General features: G+C 43.8%; 1 pseudogene; it reads right to left on the reverse strand.

Moving 5' to 3' along the window:
* Window positions 1-22,264, reverse strand: part of LOC111951893 (anthrax toxin receptor 1-like) — a 59,958-nt pseudogene that overhangs the window by 15,605 nt on the left and 22,089 nt on the right.

Here is a 22,264-nt window from a genome sequence, read left to right on the forward strand (position 1 = left end):
CTTGAAACATGGCCAAATCACTTACAATTCTTATACTGCAGTGGTTTTGGGACAAAATGATAAAAACACGTATTTGGCGTTAAAATCGGTAGCATGGATAGACTACATTTACAGATGATTAAAAAGCCCTCTGGTGCTAAGAGGAACACCCTAAAATCAGGACGCTTTTTTGGCACGTGACCATTTCTTGATGCAAGTGCTTTCTTACATAACCAAGCTTCACATGCGTAGGTATTTGCTCTTTATCAAAAAACAACAGGACCGACAGACTTTCTTCTTTTTCTCCATTCAGCCTGCGGGTCAGACCCCGGGCACCAACCACACCAGGAATTCTCTTCAGGTATTCAACTTGAACATCTGTCATCACCCCTGAGATGACTCCTTTGACGGGTGCTCTACTCCGAATTTCAAAACACAAAACTTCTGTTGTCTGGATTCTTTTGAGGCCCGCTGCAATCTTCCTCTGCTCTTCAGAAATACAATTGATCAAAATAAAACCAATCCTGGTCACGCTGACAGACTTTTCCAAGCGCATACATCCCAATTTTCGACAACTCAAACGGGTTTCCAACATATGCATCATTATTCAACAAACACATCCCAATAAGAAGCGATTCATTATCATTTACACGCGTATCCTCCACTCCAATTTTAGACAATCTCCTTTTTGTTCCCGTTTTCAATGCTAGCGTTGTCCAGTCAGAACATTCGTCTTCACCAAATTGACTTGACGCGCTGCTTCATTCGAACTCAGCATCCACTTCTGTCATCTTCCCGCTAGACCGTAACTCCAAGACCACAGAGTGGAGTCTAACATTGGCAACGGCAAATATACTTTTGACACGTTGCCATCTGATTGGTTACTTTAACTTTCGTTCTGACTTCCTTTCTTGAAGACCAATAGTAAGACGCTCCTTTGTCCCACCTTCGTCCTGCTTCCTGTAATTATCAATCTAGGAACCACGAAGAAGAGTATCTACCAGATTACAGATGAAATGGAAGGCCTTTGCGCTAGCATGAAGTAGCACTATGTTTTTTACACTTTTTACATAAAAACAACAACATTTATTTGGCAATTCAGTGCCGAGACATCAATCGCTGTTCATGTAACAATAAATACACATAGTTTTGAATGCATTTAAAGTACTTTTGGAAATTCAGCATTTTTATATTAAACAATGGACCTAAAAACTGTCTGGGATACTGCCAGGCAAATGTTATAAAGTGGCCAGAAGTGTTTTTGGGTGAACTTCCCCTTTAACTTAGACATTTGACGTTTTGAGCAACTTCGAAATTTGAAGTTTGGAGAAACGGAACAATGCTGAGCGGGAGTCAACCCAGGATGTCAAAAACACTTTGAAATTTGATGTTTGGAGAAAAGTGCAAAAACCTATAATTCTACACTGAGAGCTTATTGGCAATAAGCACCTGAGACACAACTCTCCCCTACCCCAAACCACATTGGTTACAATACACCCGGCTCGCCACGCTGGTTTACAGCAGCATATGGAGGGGATTCCCTCCTCCTTCTCTCTCTGATATTCATGAGCTTGTGTTCTCATTGTGTCCATATGCTGTTTCTGGTGTAGGTCTGCTGCTCTGCTGCGTCCCTTTTCACCACCAGACCACCGCAGTCAGAACCAACCAGGCTGCCCACATCAATCCCTCTACTGTCGCTACACCCCTCTTTTCCCCTCTCAACTCGAACAATGGCACTCCTTCTCAATGGGCTGTGTAATGTCCCCTGTGTGACTTTAGGGCCTCTCGCTCTGTGTTTTTGTGTGTGTGTGACTTTAGGACCTATCGATGTGCGTTTGTGCATGTGTGCACATGTATGCATGTGTGAGTGTGCGAATTTAGGGCCTCGCTGTTTAATACGGTGTTAAATCAGACCACCAAGGGTCCGTTAAAGGCACCTCTACCCTCTCTCCCCTCTAACCCTAACCCATTCACCCAGTCAAGAAGGTGTGAAAGACAGGGATAGGGGTACAGAGAGATCAAAAGAAAGAGCACTGAGAGGGAGATTGAGAGAAAGATGGAAATAGGGATAGTGAGAGAGAAGGAGAGAGACAAAGAGACAGAGGGAGAAGAAGAGAAAGAGGATGAAAGAGAGGAGTAAAAGGGAGAGAAAGGGAGAGAGATAGAGAGGACGGGTGGTCTCTCTCTGTCTCTCCCCTCGCCTCCCCTTCTTTGCACAACAATAACACTAACATAAGACAAACAATAGCAGTCATAAAGTAAACCTGCCCCTGTCACATCCCGAAACATATTTTCTTCCCAGTGAATGAAACTGAGACAACTCGAAAGGTGGCTCCTATCCGTACTCACTGTTGTGTTAAATGACACCATCTCTGCCTGATCCTTCTTTATCTCTTTTTAGGCAGACTACTGTATCTGAGCTCGCCGTTTCTCTCAGGAGAGTAGCAGAGGACTCCTACGCAAAGCTGGAAACTCCATCAACTCACAGTCAGTATCAGTACATAACTCTCCCTGTGTTTGAACAATAGTAGCTTTGTGTGTGTAGGACAGAAAGAGTGTTATTAGCGGTTCATTCAGAAAGTATGTGTGCGCATGTGTGTGTCAGAAAGAGACAGATTTCAGCAGCTTATTCACAGAGTTTATATAGAAACATCCATCTGTGTGTGTGTGTGTGTGTGTGAGACGCCGATAGCTGTACTATGGGAGCTACCAGTGACTAAAAGTATAGTACTGTGATTGTTTCATTAGCACCTGCCATTTCTATGGTACAGAGAGTGCAGATGCTTCATTGAAAAGGATCACTGGAACACACACAAACAACCCAGAAGAGTGCTATAGAGGAACCAGACTCTATAGGGGGATTCCTGTGTGTGTGTGTGTGTGCCTGTGTGTGAATAGTAACAGTCTCACCTTGTCTCCAGGCTGAGGTCTCATCAGGGACACCTGATCATATCCTCGACGACACAGAGCCCGSAGAGCATCCAACTTCCCCTGCGGATAGAGAAAGGGGAGTGGAAGAAAAAGGTTCCATCAGGGGATCATATTAAAAGCTGGGGGTAAAATAAATTGCTTTTCTATCGTGCTCTATTTATTCATTCTTTATTGATCTTGGTGAGTACCGTAGTCCTTATTCACAGTGGAACATTCTACCATAGAAGGCTATWGCATCGAGCTAATAAACTGTTGTTTTTTAATGTCAGGACTGATAATGACAAAATATAGTTTCAAGCAGCCATGCCGGGGGTTCAAGCCAGAGTTATGGACTCGAGTCACCAATTTGATATCAAATAAAATAACTTGAGACTTGACTTGGAGCCTTGACTCAGGACTCGACTTGAAATGATCTGGCCAGGATTTGTACCGTTTTTTTTTCACTCATTTTGTGGCACAGAGTCTCTGTGGATTATATTCTTGTAAAGCTCAAAGAGAATCTCATGACAAATGAAAATTGAAGTTCTGTGGTTGCAGCTTCACCTGCCTCATCAACAGCCTTTTAGGGCGCTGCTATAGGTCACCAAGTGCAAACTGTCTGTATCTGGAGAATGTGTGTYATGTTAGATAAGGTCTCCGATGCTAACAAAGAAATGTATTTTCTTGGTGACCTGAACATTGGATTATTATCATCTAGTTGTCCTCTCAAGAGGAAGCTTCTTACTGTTACTAATGATGTACCAACCAACTAGAGCAGAGGTAGGAACCACTGTTCCTGGAGTGCCYCAGGTCCTGCAGAATTCTGTTCACACTTGGCGCCACACCCGACCAATTGAGCTAATTGATCAGTTCAGTGATTGCCTAAATTCAACACACCTGGTCTTCCAGGTCAGTTAAATCAAAAACAGGAAGTGGCTGCGACACTCCAGGAACAAGGTTGCCTACCCCCGAACTAGAATGTATACCAATAGTGTTGGATCTGTGACATCCACTTGTATTGATCATATGTTCACTAATGCTGCAGAACTTTGCCACAAAGCAATATCAGTTCCCATTGGCTGTATTGACCGTAACATTGTGGCAATAACAATGAAAGCCAAAGTAGCAAAGGCAGGGCCTACAATTATTTATCAGAGATCCTACAAAATGTTTTCTCAGGACTCTTTTGTTGAAGACGTAAAACATGTATGTTGGTCTGATGTGTTTAAGGAGGAGAATTCAGATCCAGCACTTGGACTATTTGTAAAATYATTCTTGCCAATTGTTGACAAGCATGCACTTGCTAAGAAACTCACTGTGAGAACTGTTAGAGCCCCCTGGATTGATGAGGAATTGAAAAATGGTATGGTTCAAAGGAATTATGTAAGAAAGGTGTCAAACAAGTCAGGCTGCTCAGCTGACTGGTTGACATACTGTACATTCTGAAACTTGGTGGCTTAAGAAATTATATTGCCAAAACAAGAGAATTACATATTACCACGGAAGAAAACTTTGGAGCACCTTAAATGATATTATGGGCAGAAAATCCTATTTAATCTCCATCGTTCATTGAAGTTGATATGATTGATATAGCCAATCATTTCAACGACTACTTTCCTTGTAAAGTGGACAAACTGAGATGTGAAATGAAAACATTGAACAGTGAACCATCATATTTGTGWATMGTKGATCTAATAATGAAAGAGAAGGATTGCTGTTTTGAAGTTGGTCAAGTTTGTGCTGAAGAGGTGGAAAAACTATTGTTATCCATCAATAATGATAAGCCACCAAATATAGACAACCTAGATGGGAAACGTTTGAGTATGGTAGCAGACTGTATTGCCACCCCTATTTGCCATGTCTTTAATCGAAGCCTAAAGGAGTGTATGTGTCCACAGGAGTCGAAGGAAACTAAAGCAATTCCACTATCCTAAAAATAGTAAAAGCACCATTTGCTGTCTGTAACAGCCGACCAATCACTTTGCTGTCTGTTCTCAGTAAACTGATGGAAAAAATGGTTTTTGAACAAATACAATGATCTTTTTCAAAGAACAAGCTGACTACTGAATTTCAGCATGCATACAGGGAAGAGACCTCAACTTGTTCTGCGCTGACTCAGTTGACTGACGATTGGCAAAATACATTGATAATAAGATGATAGTTGGAGCTGTATTGTTATATTTCAGTGCAGCCTTTGATGTTATTGATCATCATTTGTTATTTACAAAACTCGTTATGGCTTTACATGGTTGGAGTTACTTATCCAATAGAACTCAGAGAGTATTCTTCAATGGAAGCTTCTCTAACATCAGATATGTACAGTGCAATGTCCCTCGGGGCAGTTGCCTTGGGTTGTTACTCTTCTGTATTTTTACAAATGGTTTGACAATTGTATTACAAGAAGCTAAAATGACTATGTATGCTGATGATTGTAGGTGCTGATGTGCAGAGACAGTCAGCTCACTGAGACTCTTAGCAAGGAGTTACAGTCAGTGTCAGAATGGGTAATTAACAATAAACTGGTCTTAAATGCATCTAAAACCTTAAGCATTGTGTTTGCTTCAACGCATTCTCTTAGACCTACACCTCAACTGCAGTTGTGCATAAAGGGTGTGACCATTGAACAAGTTGAAGAAGTTGAACTCCTAGGYGTAAAATTGGATAGTCAGTTATCATGGTCAACTCATATTGACAAAGTTGTTGTGAAGATGGGTAGAGGTAGAGAGGGTCGCCTCGCTTCTAGGCCTTAGGAAACTGCAGTGTTTTGTTTTATTATGTATTATTTCGTACATTGTTAGCCCAGAAAATCTTAAGTGTTATTACATACAGCCGGGAAGAACTATTGGATATCAGAGCGACGTCAACTTACCAGCACAACCAGCACTACGACCAGGAATACAATTTTCCCGAAGRAGATCCTTTGTTCGAACCACCCAAGGCATTCGAACTGATTCCAGACGCTGACCCAAAACAACGTTGCCGCAGAATAGATAGACTGAGCGGCATTCTGGTCAGACTTCGGAGGCGTGCACACCACCCACCGCTTCCGAGTATATTACTCGCTAATGTCCAGTCTCTAGATAACAATTTAGACAAAATTWGGGCAAGGGTTGCTTTCCAAAGAGACATCAGGGATTGTAACATACTCTGTTTCACGGAAACATGGCTCTCTGGGGATATGCTGTCGGAGTCGTTACCGCTTCCGGGATTCTTTGTGCTAAATTCTATCAGCATATTGATTGTAGTACCCGGGCTGGCAAAACTCTAGATCCCTGCTACTCTAACTTCTGTGATACATACAAGACCAAGGACTATTCAACGCTAGTCTGACCAATCGGAATCCACGCTTCAAGATTGTTTTGATCACGCGGACTGGGATATGTTTCCCGGGTAGCATCTGAGAATAACATAGACGAAAACACTGATACGGTGACTGAGTTTATTAAGAAGTGTATAGGAGATGTTGTACCCACTGTGACTATTAAAATCTACCCTAACCAGAAACTGTGGATAGATGGCAGATTTCACGCAAAACTGAAAGCGCGAACCACTGCATTTAACCATGCAAAGGAGACCGGGAATATGGCCGAATACAAACAGTGTAGTTATTCCCTCCGCAAGGCAAGCAAACAAGCGAAATGTCAGTATAGGTACAAKGTGGAGTCGCAATTCAACAGCTCAGACACGAGACGTATGTGGCAGGGTCTACAGACAATCCCAGACTACAAAAAGAAAACCAGCCACGGACACCGACGTCTTGCTTCCAGACAAACATAACACCTTCTTTGCCCGCTTTGAGGATAATATAATAAGACATTTAAACGTGTTAACCCCCGCAAGGTTGCCGGGCCAGATGGCATCCCTAGCCGCATCCTCAGAGCATGCGCAGACCAGCTGGCTGGTGTGTTTACGGACATATTCAATCTCTCCCTATCCCAGTCTGCTGTCCCCACATGCTTCAAGATGGCAACTATTGTTCCTGTACCCAAGAAGGCAGTAACTGAACTCAATGACTATCGCCACATAGTACTCATTTCTGTCATCATGAAGTGCTTTGAGAGACCTACCGTCCCAATAGGTCCACAGACAATGCAATCGCCATCACACTGCACACTGCCCTATCCCATCTGGACAAGAGGAATACCTATGTAAGAATGCTGTTCATTGACTACAGCTCAACATTCAACACCATAGTACCATCCAGCTCATCATTAAGCCTGAGGCCATGGGTCTCAACCACGCGCTGTGCATTTGGGTTCTGGACTTCCTGACGGGCCGCCCCAGGTGGTGAAGGTAGATCCTCAACAGTGGGGCCCCACAAGGGTGCGTGCTCAGCCCCCTCCTGTACTCCCTGTTCACCAATGACTGCGTGGCCATGCACGCTTCCAACTTGATCATCAATTTGGCAGATGACACAACAGTAGTAGGCTTGATCACCAACAATGACGAGACAGCCTACAGAGAGGAGGTGAGGGCCCTGGGAGTGTGGTGCCAGGAAAATAAGCTCTTACTCAATGTCGACAAAACAAAGGAGTTGATCGTGGACAGCAGAGGGGGCACGCACATATCCACATCGACGGGACCGCAGAGGAGAAGGTGGAAGGTTTTAAGTTCCTTGGCATACACATCATGGACAAACTGAAATGGTCCAGTGTGAATGGACAGTGTGGCGAAGAAGGCGCAACAGCCCCTCTTCAACCTCAGGAGGCTGAAGAAATTTGGCTTGTCACCTAAAACCCTCACAAACTTTTACAGATGCACAATTGAGAGCATCCTGTCGGGCTGTATCAGCGCCTGGTACGGCAACTGCACCGCCCACAACCGCAGGGCTCTCCAGACGGTGGTGTGGTCTGCACAATGCATCACCGGGGGCAAAGTACCTGCCCTCCAGGACACCTACAGCACCCTATGTCACAGGAAGGCCAAAAAGATTGTTAAGGACAATAACCACCCGAGCCACTGCCTGTTCACCCCGCTACCATCCAGAAGGCGAGGTCAGTACAGGTGCATCAAAGCTGGGATTTAATGCATCGCTCAGTTATMTATAGAACAATGTCATTGTTTAATGCTTCGCCCCATGAGGTTAATCATGCAAAAAGCAAGTTTAGCTTTAGAAAACAGATAAAATAACATATTATATCACAGCGCATCTCTTCTTTTGAAAMATCAAATTTAACTGTATATAACAATTTGAATATGTATGTATGAATAATGTGTAAATAGTATTTTTGTTGTGTCTTGGTGTCTATCCAATATACATACAGTACATATATTTTTTATTTGGGGGAATTTAATGTCCTTGTATATAACTGTTCTGTACTTTGTCATGCATTTGTACGTTTTATGTGGACCCCAGGAAGAGTAGCTGCTGCATGTGCAGTAGCTAATGGGGATCCTTCTAAACTAAACTCTCCACACAGCCAAAGAGAGTAGCTGCAGTATCGCRCTCGCAAAAAACGTGCAACATCGACTAGTGAAACGAARACTCGGCCCTCTGATTGRACCAGCAAACTGTRAATCAACACAGGTCTTTAAACTTATTTTTCTCCGGAACAGCTTGACCGATCAACACCAAATTTGATGTTGAGGTAATATAATTAAGTTTTGTCACAAAATGAAAAAGCCATAGTTTCTTGCAACTTTAATGCTTGAACCCCTAACTAAAAAAATGTATAAAGTTCCTTGTGTGTTTGACTCATGCAGCTATCTAAAAGTTTTTTTTATTTTTTATGCTAGTTTAAATTGTCAGAGGCTAGATTTGCAACAGAAAGGAAGCTGTAGTAGGAAGGAAAGATGAATGGATAAGTATGTCAGGCTTGATAAAAAGCCCGGAGAAAAAGAGATGAGTAGATATGGATCAAGAGGCCACCAGCATTGCAACATAAAGGAGTAAGATAAGTGAGGGGGATAAGATATGATGCCAGTGGCTTGAAAGTGTCATAAGGTCAGAAGCAGAAACAGAGTGTGTGGAACCAGCAGACAGATACCCTCTAACAAAATGTTCAATACGGAACATTCTACTGGCTATTCTAACCAGCGCCAACCATGCAGACCAAGATACCATATGACATAAGGTACTGTATATGAAGAAGGTAAAGCATATGACTTTTCCAGTAGGTATGACGACTTCTGTTTGATGTTCAGATCTGAAGCTGAAGAAAGCCGGCTGCTGTGTAGCATGTCTAACCCTTCACATGAGAATTCAAGTTGCATAAAGARTTAAAACCTCTTAGAGGTAAAGTCCCCTGTTTAGGGGACGTGCGTGGTTCTGGTACCAAATAGCTTGCATTAAGCGATAGCCCTGTTTCCCCCGGACACAGTAGTATATTTTCTGAGCCTTTGTGATGTAGGATGTGAAATCTGAAACCACTTGCAGCTGGGATGTCTCTCCTACCATTTCATTCACTCTTTCGACTGCCCATCAACTCCTGTCTGAACCATATACTGTATCACAACCACTGACAAAGCACATGCCTGCAATCCTGACATTATAGCACAGCAGGAGGGAGTGGTTTTGTCATGGTAGCACATTCAGAGATCGATTTATAGCCATTCATCTAAAATAAATGATAGATTTTAAACAACAAAAAACTTTCTGTTTAATATGAGATGAAAGGRGAGTTCCTAACATGTCCAGGAAGCAAAGGTAGAGCTCTGTGAGACGTTCACAGCGATGGGGGCAGACGTTTTGATCAAGAGAGACCATTAGAAAATATTCACTAAACATGCAACGTGTTTTTTTTTTACCCCTTTTTATCCCCAATTTCATGGTATCCAATTGGTAGTTACAGTCTTGTCCCATCGCTGCAACTCCTGTATGGACTCGGGAGAGGCAAAGTTCGAGAACCGTGCGTCCTCCGAAAACACGACCCCACCAAGCCGCTCTGCTTCTTGACACACTGCTCACTTAACCCAGAAGCCAGCTGCACCAATGTGTCGGAGGAAACAAGGTCGAGAGCCGTGCGTCCTCCGACACACGACCCCACCAAGCCGCTCTGCTTCTTGACACGCTGCTCACTTAACCTGGAAGCCAGCCACACCAATGTGTCGGAGGAAACACCGTACACCATATTTAGAAAGCATATAAGTCTAAGCATTTTAAGCCTCATTCATACAGTTTAATTGAATAGGAAATACATCATAAAATATTTCATATTTTCATATTTTTGATCATATTTGTACTGTATACTTGAGATTGTGTCCTCAAAAGTGACTACACCTCAACAATGTATAACTATTTTAACCAGACAGGTTAGATTTGAACCTTTCTTGGAGTATGCAGCATTTCTAGTTATTGTTTATGGCTCTCTCATGATAAATAATTACTTTTGGGGATTACGTAGATTACATTGTTGATTACATTTAGTTACATTACACTTGTTTTAAGGGATAAATAAAGTGTCTTTGTATAATGATGACATTTGTTTTTCCCGAAATTTTCAGAAACGTACTTTGTCAATAAGTATTCAACCACTGATGAAGGGACACAGGATGCACCTGAGCTCAATTTCGACTCTCATATCAAAGGGTCTGAATACTTATGTAAATAAGGTATTTCTGTATWWTATTTGTAATAGATTTGCAAAACATTCRCCKAAAAAGTTTTCGCTTTGTCATTATGGGGTATTGTGTTTTGAAACGCTAATGAGCTAGCAATGTTCTATGTTTGTGTGTTACCTGTATAGGTGTGTACCACCTCCTGTCCTGAGGAGGTTTCCAGGGCTTGGGTGTGCGTGGTTTGGGTTGGTACGCTTCATACTCCTGTTCAGGCATCTTCACCACTGCATTCTTAGGCTTGTCTAGCTTAGCCCCTTCCTTCTGTTAGAGCCTTTATCCCCCCACCGCACCTACACACACACACACACACACACACACACACCACACACACACACACACACACACACACACACACACACAAACACACACACACAACACCACACACACACACACACACACACACGACACAAAGACAGGAATTCCTTTCAGACAGTTCTATATTATCTGATATCCATTTCCGCACAGGTCGGCACTGCCTATAATTTGTGTGTGGTGTTGTGTGTGTGTGTGTGTGTGTGTGTGTGTGTGTGTGGTGTGTTGTGTTGTGTGTGTGTGTGAGTGTGCGCGTGCGTGTGCGCTCGAAGGTGTACCTCCATGCGTTTGATGCCCCCCACCCCTCTCCCTCCGTAGTAGGATGCGTCCACTGTGGGCCATCGCATTTTGGGCATACCATCTTCATCATCAGACTCCTGACATGGGAAGAGTTCGTTAGAAGATGAGGTTTAAAAACGAAAGGTTTTATTTGTATAAATATGAGTATGGGAGGTGGAGGTGTATGCTGTGTAACCAGTCAGACATGTAGAGGGGGTTCCTTGGGTGACCACACAATTAAATATAACACTAGAATGGACATTTGCATCCTAGCAACATCGGGAAAACGGAATTTTAGAATATCTATGTGGGTGACTTACTGGCTCTGGGGGAGGAGGTGGTGGGGGCTCTTTGATGACCTGGAGAGAGAACCATTCACATTGAACAAGTACATCAGGAAGAAGATACATTAAACACAACAAAACGTCCTCCCTCTCCATACTCTCCAAATAACTACAAATCCCATAGTAATACCCCGGAATCTACTGAATGAAGACACAAGAGCTCGTCTTACCAAGGTGCAGCAGAGGGGCCAGAACCACCACATGAACAGCAGGCCCAACAAAAGTGTCAGAACGAGCAGTGAGATCAYCAGGATGGTCCCATCAAACTACACAGAGAGACAGAGCAAAGGTGTAATTGCAAACCGATATGGCATCTTGTTTGGAGTTAGACTGAGATGAGTGAAGATTGAAGGGGGGGCTATTTACTGGATGAAGGTACAGTTCTGGCGTGACTACAGACAGATCAACAGATGAAAGAGAGAACATACTCACAGCCTCCTCTGATGACAGAGAGAGCAGAGGAGACAGCGGAGAATAGGCGGAGGGAAAAAAGAGGAGGAAACTATAGGAAGTACAGAAATACAAAAAGGGCAAAATTATACCAAAGAACATTATTTTGAATTGCTTCAGGATATGTGTTGCTGAATGTTGTTTTTCAAAATGTTTCTTAGCGCTTATTTTTTATTTATTTAACTAGGCAAGTCAGTTAAGAACAAATTCTTATTTACAATGACAGCCTAGGAACACTGGGTTAACTGCCTTGTTCAGGGGCAGAACGACAGATTCTCACCTTGGGGATTCGATCTTGTAACCTTTTGGTTACTGGCCCAACGCTCTAACCACTAGGCTACCTGCCACCCCAAAGAAGTTTTCTTTTTTTACAACAAAATRTAKATTTTTGATGTAAATGGTGTGTTATAGAAGGGTCCAGTCACCTTTTTTGTGATTTCACATGTTTTTGAGAAACCCCAAACAGCAAATCACTTCTTCATCCTTGTTGTGTAGTATGGGAGCCCGTAAAACACATGAACAAAGGCCACGAAAACACTCAAATACATCCCTTTAGATCTGGAAAAGCTCTTATTATAGTGATGCAGGTCTTTAAATGTTGTACACGTGAAACTGTGTCATTCGCAACGTTATATTTCACTTTGTTGCGACTCGAGCGATACCTCTCCGTTCATTCTACAGGTAACTGCCAAAATAAAGGGAACACTTGAGTAAATAWGGGATACAAAGTATATTGAAAGCATGGGGTGCTCCCACACAGGAAGTTCCAGACAATTATTATTATTCTGTCATTTTTGGAGCCTTTGTTGATGTGGTTGAACATCGTTGTACTCACACATTCGATGGTGGTGATGTGAACAGAACTGGTGATGTAGGAGAGTCCTTCATTCATACTGACCTGTAGATAGATCACCCTGCAACACACCCACAACACTACATTACCCATCAACCCTCGCAACACACATTTCAGAACCCATAATTTCCCCCCCCAAATCCCCTGAAAAAAACACATCCATGCTCTTTTCAGACTTAAGCTTAATATATACCTTATGTACTGTAAGTAAACAGTGCAAGTACACAATTAGTTACTTACAATGGCTGTTCTGCGTACTTGTTAGGAGAATTAAGTTCTCATGTTCTTTAACCAATTAAATTAAATTACTCAGTCTGCTATATCAGGATTTGTAGGATACTGATAGAAATAAAAACAGACAGAGGCCCAGTCTACAATAGTCAAATGTTTATTTACGGGAACGTTCTGCCTATCATTTCCTGTACATTGGTCTATATACCTCACATTTCGTCATAAACGTTCCTCCTCCTCTCAGATACAATGGCAACATAGTTCACAAGTCTTCTCCTCATACATTGTCCGCCACCTGTTATACAATCTACTACAAGCCCAAGGTCTCTCCCCTCCCTGGGTGGGGAGACTTCCATCCCTGTTATCAGTTTCACAGTGATCACAAATTGTCTGCCACAGTTCCTTGCCTACCAACAGTCCCTCTTTCTTATGGACAAACATGATTCATCAGACCGGATATAATTCTGTTAGTTATAATTCTACGTTAAATGTATACATCATTTAGTCATTATTCATAAAATTCCCATAASAGTACTTGAGGACCAAAAATATGTGCAGCCCACAATTTGAGTCTCTATGCAATCACGCAGGATCGCCATTTTGCATAGTTAATTGAGTTGCATACTTGCATAATGTCGTTGTCTTATGAAAAACTTGTAACAACATTTTTGCCAATTTTAGCAGTAACTCCCCTCAATGTACTCTGAACATTTCATGACTCTAGGACCAAGAATACTTATTCAAAATACTTGTTGAAGTTTCATGGTTGTATGTTCGTTAATGCGAAAATAGTTTCTGTTTTGAAGATAAGGTATAAATTAGGCTTTAGCATGAACGCAAGACATTACATGCATCATGTCAACGGACACGTGGATGCCCACCTGCACACAGATCTATGTTTGATACTCATGGCTTTCTTTAGAAATCTGAAGCATGAATAAGATATAGGCCATTAACACATTCCTGTCTCTGTATCTGTCTGTTCTTGCTCTCTTTCACTAATATCTGCTTTCTGACAGCCATCACATTTGGCCCTGTGGACTTTGGTTAGGTATGGGACCTGTAAGGCTTACCGTATAGGGGAATGCATCTTTACGGGGTTAGGGTAGCAAAGTAACATTTGTCAGGATTGCATTGTCGACTGCCAGCAAGTATAAAAAAGGATGGGACCTGTGGACTTTGGGTTGATTCCAGAGTCCCAATGTGGAAAGTTGTCATTAGGCCACTGAACGACTTCCCCCTCCCAAATGTTAGCGCTTCTATCTACAACACAGATCGTGGAGAACCATACAGAGGGGAGGACTGTGCATGTGTGTTGGTGTGTGTGTGTGTGTGTGTGTTTGTGTGTGTAGGGTTGTTGCAAAAAAAAACTACTAAATAGTGATTTGAGGTTGGTGGGTTGATATATGAGAGGAGAGTGTGTAAGTGAGTTGTAATGATTTAGGAGGCAAGAGAAGAGAGGGGTCATTGAGAGTGTGGTTTAGGACTGAGGGAGGGGAGGGAAGGGAAGGGGGAGGCTAGGGGAAGGGGGGTTGAGGTCATTTGAGGGTGGATGAGAAAGGAGGGAGCAGACAAAGACAGGAAATGGAAAAGGGAGAAGGGGGAGGTGAGGAGGGGAGGGGAGGAGTGAGGGAGTACATCCCCCCAGACTCCCTTCTAGGACCTCCCTCTCTCTCTAACAGAATGGAGAACAGTATGAAATTGTTTAACTCTGCATAGCACCACAGAGAAAACCAGAGATTAATACTGAGAATCACAGAAAAATATGTATTCCGTCTCCCTTTCCCCCCTTTTCTTTTGCCTCTATACRTCTATCTCTCGCTCTCTCCCTCTTTCTCTCTGGGCAGGCAGGGGGCACAGCGCGATCAGCACCCTGGTGACAGAGCCATCGTACCACCCATCAATCAGCCCTCCGCCATGAGTGTGTGTATATGTGTTTGTGTAGCTTCTTCCAGGAGGTTTCCAGTCACCATGTGCTTGCGTGACAGCAGCAATGATGACTTCATCATATGAGACAGGGCTGAGGGGTGTGTGTGTGTGTGTGTGTGTGTGTGTGTGTGGGGGGGGCTTACATCTCATGGGCCCTCAAATGCTCTTAAACATTTAAAATATACACTGAGTGTACAAAACATTAAAACACCTGCTCTTTCCATGACATAGACGCACCAGGTGAATCCAGGTGAAAGCTATGATCCCTTAGTGATGTCACTTGTTAAATCCACTTCAATCAGTGTAGATGAAGGGGAGGAGACAGGTTAAAGAAGGATTTTTAAACCTTGAGACAATTGAGACATAGATTGTGTATGTGCCATTCAGAGGGTGAATGGGCAAGACAAAGAATTTAAGTGCCTTTAAACGGGGTATGTTAGTAGGTGCCAGGTGCACCGGTTTGTGTCAAGAACTGCAAAGCTGCTGGGTTTTTCACGCTCAACAGTTTCCCGTGTGTATCAAGAATGGTCCACTACCCAAAGGACATCCAGCCAACTTGACACAACTGTGGGAAGCATTGAAGTCAACATGGGCCAGCATCACTGTGGAACACGTTCGACACCTTGTAGAGTCCATGCCCCGACGAATTGAGTCTGTTCTGAGGGCAAAAGGGGGAGGGGTTTGGTATACTCAGTGCGGTTAGACATAGAGTATTGTTAATGATACATAACAAAACCATCAACCATCATGTTTTTAAAAATAACCTTATGATTATGCATTATCAGACAAGTGTGAAAGATAGAAATACGATTGACCTTTTTAGGGTAAACACATAAAAACAGGCCTCATCGTCTCGCCCTTGGGTTGTTCACAGTTGATTTCCTCTTACTCACATGCCCCAAGTGTTGTTGGTAGAGCATGTACTAATGGGGTGACTCAGTAACAGTAATAGAACAACACAGAGACTCATGGGCACAATTATGGGCACAGAAATGGAGAAGCAGCACAATTATGCCCATAGGGAGTGGGGGGTGAGGGTGTGGTTGTGGGCACGAGCCAACCTGACAGCCAGGTATTGACTGCRCTTTTCTACCGTTCTAGTTCTTGCTGAACAGTATACAAGGAGTTGGTTTAAGGGAGTGAACATTATTTATAACAAGGGTCACATTGAGAAAATCAGACCCCTGAAATGCAAAAAGATGGCCCTCCCTTCAGCGAAACATATTTGACCTAAACTCTCCCTGAGAGCTTGAAGAAAAAACAAGTGACCCTCCCCTAAACCCAAAATAATAATTCAAACAAAGTGGATAGAAGAGAACATGTCTACTGTTTACCCTCACTTCTTGGACAGACAAGAGCCTTAGATACGCAGTTTTTGAATAAGTTCTTTGTTCAGTAAGCATTACGTGTCAACGTGGGCTGCGAGCCAGAAGGTTGTGGGTTTGCAGACCATGTGGACAAAGAGTAGGGGTGGAAAGATCTTCCTTCTATAGTAAAAGCATTGTACGAATCTATCATTTGTATTTGCAGTGATAAGAAAAACAGTTGCCTTTTAAAAAAATGTTCATGCACATTTTATGTCATTTTTACTATCACTCCAGGAAACTTTTTTTAAGTACACACAAATTACTGAATTCAGGCTAAGAATGGAACAGAGAGATAGGCTCTATGTGTTTCTATCTTGTCATATTTCTCCTGCAAATAGTTGTGTCTTGTTTGCAACGACAACTGTCCCTAGTTTTGCAAATTAATGAAACTCTGCATGGTACTTTTAAAATGTTTCCCCTTAAAACACTCGAGTGTTGCTTAGGGTCATTGTCCTGTGGAAGGTGAAGCCTCTCCCAGTCTCAATCCTGAAGGTGAACAGGTTTCCTCAAGATTTCCTTTACTTTGCGCCTCCATCTTTCTTCAATTCTGACAGTTTCCAGTTCCCTGCAAGAAACATCCCAGCGTGTCTGCCCCACCATGCTTCACTGTGGGGATGGTGTTTCGGGGTGATGAGAGGTGTTTGCGTTTGCGCCAAGAATAGCGTTTCCTTTCATGGCCGAAGTAGCTCAATTGGAGTCAAAGCTCTGACAAGAGTAACTCTGCTTCATATGTCCTTGTGGTATTGTCTCCGAGAGATTGCTCTTTTATTGCGAACTACTCACATGTGTTTGCTTCTTTCTTTCTCTAATGCAATGACCTATTTTCTGCCACTCTTCAGTAATCCCTAGCTCTGTGGAGTGTACGGCTTAAAATGGTCCTGTGGACAGATACTCCAATCGCCGCTGGAGTATCCTGTCCATATTTTTTACAACCCAACCCTGATCGTACTTCTCCAACAGCTTTGTCCCTGACCCTGTTGGAGAAGCTCCTTGTCTTCAGGTGGTGCTGTTGGGTGCCCCTTGCTTAGTGTGTTGTAACTCTGGGCTTTTCGAACAGGGTGTATATTACTGAGATCATGTGACAGATTCATGTGACACTTAAGATTGCACACAGATTGACTTTATTTAACTAATTATGTGACTTCTGAAGGTAATTGGTTGCACCAGATCTTATTTGGGGCTTCATAGCAAAGGGTGAATAAACTTGCACGCACCACTTTTCCATATTTTTTCCATTTTTTTTAAACAAGAATTTTTTTCATTTCATTCCACCAATTTGGACCCTTTTGTGTATGTCCATTACATTGAAATCCAATAAAAACTATTTTTAATTACAGTTGTATGCAACAAAATAGGAAAAACACCAAGGGGGATGAATACTTTTGCAAAGCAACTTAGGTAGGGGTAAAGAGACATGAATAGTTAACAAACGCGAGTACAGCAGTGTAAAAACAAAAGGGGGGGGGGGGGGGGGGTCAACCTAAATAGTACGGGTGGATTTGAGTAATTGTTCAGCGCCTACGGGCTTGGGGTAGAAGCTGTTAAGGGAGCCTTTTGGACATAGACTTTTGCCTCCGTACCGCTTGCCGTGCGGTAGCAGAGAGAAATAGTATTACTTGGGTGAACCTGGCCGTTCTTTACCATCTTAGCGGCCTCCCTTGACACCTGCCTAGTAAATAGGTCCTGGATGGCGAGCTGGCCAGTGAGTGTACTGGGCCCATAGAACACCCTTAGCGCCTTACGTCATGATGCCAAGCAGGTGCATATCAGGCAGGGTGCAACGCGGTCAGAGATGCTCTCGATGGTCATTGTAGAACTTTTCAGGATGGAAAAGGTCGTTTGTCTGCATCTTTCACAACTGCTCTTGGTGTGTTTGGACCATGGTCTTGTCAGGTGTGTGGACAGAAAGGAACTTGAACTCTCAACCCGATACACTACAGCCCCATTGATGTTAATGGGGGCCTGTTCAGACCTCCTTTTCCTGTAGTCCACGATCAACTCCTTTGTCTTGTTCATATTGAGGGAGAAGTTGTTTTCCTGGCACCACACTGCCAGGTCTCATACCTCCTCCCTATAGGCTGTCTCATCGTTGTCGGTGATCAGGCCTACCACTGTTGTGTCTTCAGCAAACTTAATGATGGTGTTGGAGTCGTGGTTGGCCATGCAGTCGTKGGTGAACAGGGAGTACAGGAGGGGACTAAGCACGCACCCCTGAGGGGCCCCCATGTTGAGTATCTGCATGGCAGATGTGTTGTTTCCTACCCTTACCACCTGGGGGCAGCCAGTCAGGAAGTCCAGGATCCAGTTGCAGAGAAAGGTGTTCAGTCCCAGGCTCCTTAGCTTAGTGAATAGCTTTGTGGGCACTATGGTGTTGAACACTGAGCTGTAGTCAAAGAACAGCATTCTCACATAGGTGTTTCTTTAGTCCAGGTGGGAAAGGTCTGTTGCGAATTGGAGTGGYTCTAGGGTTTCTGGTATGATGGTGTTGATGTGAGCCATGACCAGCCTTTAAAAGCACTTCATGGCTTTGGGGCGGTAATCATTTAGACACGTTACCTTCGCTTTCTTGGGCACAGGGACTATGGTGGTCTGTATGAAACATGTAGGTATTATAGACTCGGTCAGGGAGAGGTTCTAAATGTCAGTGAAGACACTCGCCAGTTGGTCCGCGCATGCTTTGAGTACACTTCCTGGTAATCCGTCTGGCCCCGCGGCTTTGTGAATGTTGACCTGTTTAAAGGTCTTGCTCACATCGGCTAAAGAGAGCGTGATCAAACAGCTGGTGCTCTCATGCATGCTTCAGTMTTGCTTGCCTRGAAGCGAGCAGAAAAGGCATTTAGCTCGTCTGGTAGACTCGCGTCACTGGGCAGCTTGCGGCTGGGTTTCCCTTTGTAGTCTGTAATAGTTTGCAAGCCCTGCCAAATCCGACGAGCYTCAGAGCCGTTGTAGTAGAATTCAATCTTAGTCCTGTATTGACGCTTTGCCTGTTTGATGGTACGTCTGAGGGCATAGCAGGCTTTCTTATAAACATCCGGATTAGTGTCCCGCTCCTTGAAAGCGGCAGCTATAGCCTTTAGCTTGGTGCGGATGTTGCCTGTCATCCATGGCTTCTGGTTGGGATACGTACGTACGGTCGCTGTGGGGACGACGCCCGTCGATGCAGTTATTGACGAACTGAGGTGGTATACTCCTCAATGCCATTGGATAAATCCTGAAGCATATTCCAGTCTGTGCTAGCAAAACAGTCCTGTAGCGTAGCATCTGACCACTTCCGTATTGAGTCTTCTTGGGTATGACGCTACAAGCTTAGCACACCTGTATTTGGGGAGTTTCTCTCATTTTTCTCTGCAGATCCTCTCAAGCTCTGTCAAGTTGGAGGGGGAGCGTCGCTGCAAAGCTWTTTTCAGGTCTCTCCAGAGATGTTCGATCGATTGGGTTCAWGTCCGGGCTCTGGCTGGGCCAGTCAAGGACACTCAGAGACTTGACCCGAAGCCACTCCTACGTTGTCTTGGCTGTGTGCTTAGGGTCATTGTCCTGTTGGAAGGTGAAGCTTCACCCCAGTCTAAGGTCCTGAGCACACTGGAGCAGGTTTTCAMCAAGTTTCTTTCTGTACTTTGCTCCGTTCATCTTTCCATCGATCCTGACTAGTCTCCCTGCCGCTGAAAAATATCCCCACAGCATSATGCTGCCACCACCATGCTTCACCTTAGGGATGGTATTGGCCAGGTGATGAGCGGTGCCAGGTTTCCTCCAGACGTGACYCTTGGCATARAGGCCAAAGAGTTCAATCTTGGTTTCAACAGACCAGAGAATCTTGTGTCTCATGGTCTGGGAGTCCTTTAGGTACCTTTTGGCAAACTCCAAGCGGGCTGTCATGTGCCTTTTACTGAGGAGGGCATCAGTCTGGCCACTCTACCATAAATGCCTGATTGATGGAGTGCTGTAGAGATGGTTGTCCTTCTGGAAGGTTCTCCCATCTCCACAGAACAACTTTGGAGCTCTGTCATAGTGACCATTGGGTTCTTAGTCACCTCCCTGACAGTTGTAGTAGAATTCAATCTTAGTCCTGTATTGACGCTTTGCCTGTTTGATGGTACGTCTGAGGGCATAGCAGGTTTTCTTATAAACATCCGGATTAGTGTCCCGCTCTTGAAAGCGGCAAGCTATAGCCTTTAGCTTGGTGCGGATGTTGCCTGTATCCATGGCTTCTGGTTGGGATACGTACGTACGTACGGTCGCTGTGGGGACGACGCCCGTCGATGCAGTTATTGACGAACTGAGGTGGTATACTCCTCAATGCCATTGGATAAATCCTGAAGCATATTCCAGTCTGTGCTAGCAAAACAGTCCTGTAGCGTAGCATCTGACCACTTCCGTATTGAGTCTTCTTGGGTATGACGCTACAAGCTTAGCACACCTGTATTTGGGGAGTTTCTCTCATTTTTCTCTGCAGATCCTCTCAAGCTCTGTCAAGTTGGAGGGGGAGCGTCGCTGCAAAGCTTTTTTCAGGTCTCCAGAGATGTTCGATCGATTGGGTTCATGTCCGGGCTCTGGCTGGGCCAGTCAAGGACACTCAGAGACTTGACCCGAAGCCACTCCTACGTTGTCTTGGCTGTGTGCTTAGGTCATTGTCCTGTTGGAAGGTGAAGCTTCACCCCAGTCTAAGGTCCTGAGCACACTGGAGCAGGTTTTCATCAAGTTTCTTTCTGTACTTTGCTCCGTTCATCTTTCCATCGATCCTGACTAGTCTCCCTGCCGCTGAAAAAATATCCCCACAGCATATTGCTGCCACCACCATGCTTCACCTTAGGGATGGTATTGGCCAGGTGATGAGCGGTGCCAGGTTTCCTCCAGAGTGACCCTTGGCATAAGGCCAAAGAGTTCAATCTTGGTTTCAACAGACCAGAGAATCTTGTGTCTCATGGTCTGGAGTCCTTTAGGTACCTTTTGGCAAACTCCAAGCGGGCTGTCATGTGCCTTTTACTGAGGAGGGCATCAGTCTGGCCACTCTACCATAAATGCCTGATTGATGGAGTGCTGTAGAGATGGTTGTCCTTCTGGAAGGTTCTCCCATCTCCACAGAACAACTTTGGAGCTCTGTCATAGTGACCATTGGGTTCTTAGTCACCTCCCTGAACAAGGCCCTTCTCCTCCAATTGCTCAGTTTGGCCGGGTGGCCAGCTCTAGGAAAAGTCTTGGTGGTTCCAAACTTCTCCATTTAAGAATGATGGAGGCCACTGTGTTCTTTGGGACTTTCAATGCTGCAGACATTTTTGGTACTTTTCCCCAGATCTGTGCCTCCACACAATCCTGTCTTGGAGCTCTACGGACAATTCCTTTGACCTCATGGTTGGTTTATGCTCTGACAGGCACTCTCAACTGTGGGACCTTATATAGACAGGTGTGTGCTTTTCCAAATCATTCAATCAATGAATTTACAACAGGTAGACTCCAATAAGTGTAAAAACATCTCAAGGATGATCAATGGAAACAGGATGCACCTGAGCTCAATTTCAAGTCTCATAGCAAAGGGTCTGAATACTTATGTAAATAAGGTATTTCTGGTTTTTATTTTGAATAAATGTGTAAACATATAAAAACATTTTTTTTTGTGTTTCATTATGGGGTATTGTGTCTGCTGCATCTGCTACTGCTCATGTTTCAGCACCACATTGTAAGTTACTTGAATCCGGCTAATTGAAGAGTGAATTACTCTGAAATACAATAATGGAAAGAAAACATATCGTTTAAAATCAAATCAAATAAGAATAGCAAGCTATCAAGTTGACCTCCGGTTCCTCCTTGCTAATCTCCACGCTCTCAAATTTCAAAACTGAACAGAATTTAGGCTATAGCTAGTGCACGGTGCAAGATTTTTGGACTAGGCTTAATCAAAACAACAACAAAATGTCAGAAGAAACCTTTGACTCTCTTCCTCCTATCGCAGCACAGCCATTTGGTTAAGCAGCACACAAAACGTTTTGGATGCAGCAAGACCGAGCAGGCCGGGACTCAGGGCTTGAATATCCGCTGCAAGTTTTTGTTTAAATTAT

The sequence above is a fragment of the Salvelinus sp. IW2-2015 genome, linkage group LG25 (assembly GCF_002910315.2).
Source record: "Salvelinus sp. IW2-2015 linkage group LG25, ASM291031v2, whole genome shotgun sequence".
Taxonomy (NCBI): Eukaryota; Metazoa; Chordata; class Actinopteri; order Salmoniformes; family Salmonidae; genus Salvelinus; species Salvelinus sp. IW2-2015.